The sequence below is a fragment of the Papilio polytes genome, unplaced genomic scaffold, assembly GCF_000836215.1.
Source record: "Papilio polytes unplaced genomic scaffold, Ppol_1.0 DF822178.1, whole genome shotgun sequence".
Classification (NCBI taxonomy): Eukaryota; Metazoa; Arthropoda; class Insecta; order Lepidoptera; family Papilionidae; genus Papilio; species Papilio polytes.
Window position 1 is genome coordinate 2,190,943 of NW_013527026.1, and position 1,524 is coordinate 2,192,466.

Here is a 1,524-nt window from a genome sequence, read left to right on the forward strand (position 1 = left end):
TTGGTTGTCGAAGACCTGTCTAACAATTAGTTGTGGATGGATAGAAAAGATTTTACCATTTTACTATGTGATAAATAACGTAGGAGCTCATATTGGAATAGAAGTTTGCATCGGATGCATTATTTTGGCTTTTAGAGCTTCTGCCGGGTCTAGACAATTAACTTAATTAACAGTTAGCGAAGTTCCGTGCTGGTATTGGGCCAGTATTTAACGGAAAGCTTTGCCGAACATTACTGCGGTAGCGTATTCTATCGTATACGTTTGTTATTAGTGTGGCTCTCATGTTTGTTATTTTTGGAAATTGAAAAGCGTAAACAACAACGTATCGTAAACAAATGTAAAGTAGTTTTTTTTTGCTTTTTATAATATAAGCTCAATATTAATTGTATGTAAACAAATAATCTAATTCAATTTCTGCTGCCTTTGGCATATATTATTATATATAATATTATATTTTAGTATCTGTTCGCAAAGCTTCCTCATAGAAGGTGACTTCAATGCTATTGAAATTTGGGAGTGAGAACATTTTCTTACTAATATTATAAATGCGAAAGTTTAGTTTGATATGTGTTAAAGTTTGCCTCCTGAACGGCTTAATGGATTCCATAAAATTCTTAGAGAACACTTATAGAACTGTAAGAACTGAAAGAAAATAGGCGACTTTTGATTTTTTTTACAATTTCCCACGGACAGAGTTGCGACTAAAGCTGGTGAAACATAACGGTATTTGTTATGGGTAACAAACCCTTCTATACAAACATATTACCTTATCAGCTAAGAGAGATTCTCTGCGCAAATACAGTACACCTGGTCAGTTGTCACCCTCTGCTTTGCTTGAAAAATGTTTTATTATTACAATTAAAAAAAAATAAAACACATTATATAAATCATGGCGGAAATATTGTTTATTTCTGTTCTTGTTAACTTCGAACAATTTCTGTAAAATGTTCATTTAGGATGAAAATAAAAATGCTAAAAAGCCTTCTTTGCTTTGATTAATCTTTATATTGCACATTTTGACATATTTCTTAGTACCTTATAGTACAGATTGTAAGAAACTACCTAATGGATTACTCGCAGTATCCTTTATAATGTGATGAGAAAGTTTTGTGAGAAATTCTATCCCAGTTCCTAGAACCGAACCTTCATAGCGAAAATACGTTATTTACGTCCAAATAAACAAACAGAAAGTAAACTATACAAAAATTTCCTATACAAAAAAGCTCGAGAATCTTACCTATTTCTATTTTTTTAAAGCAGTCCTTCGTCGTTTTTATTCAATTTTTTAGACGCAGAAATATTATATCGAATAAGAATAATTAAGGTCATATTTGTACAACTAAACAATGAAACTTGTTATTTAGAAAGGAAATAAAATATCAGTATCGAATTATCGTTGTCTAAATACGAAAGTAAAGATAACAGAAATATCTTCATAAGTAACAATATCGTTTGTTTTGATTGTCACACACAAAATAAATACACTAACGATTTGTTATGAAGATATTGGACCCTCGCTATCTA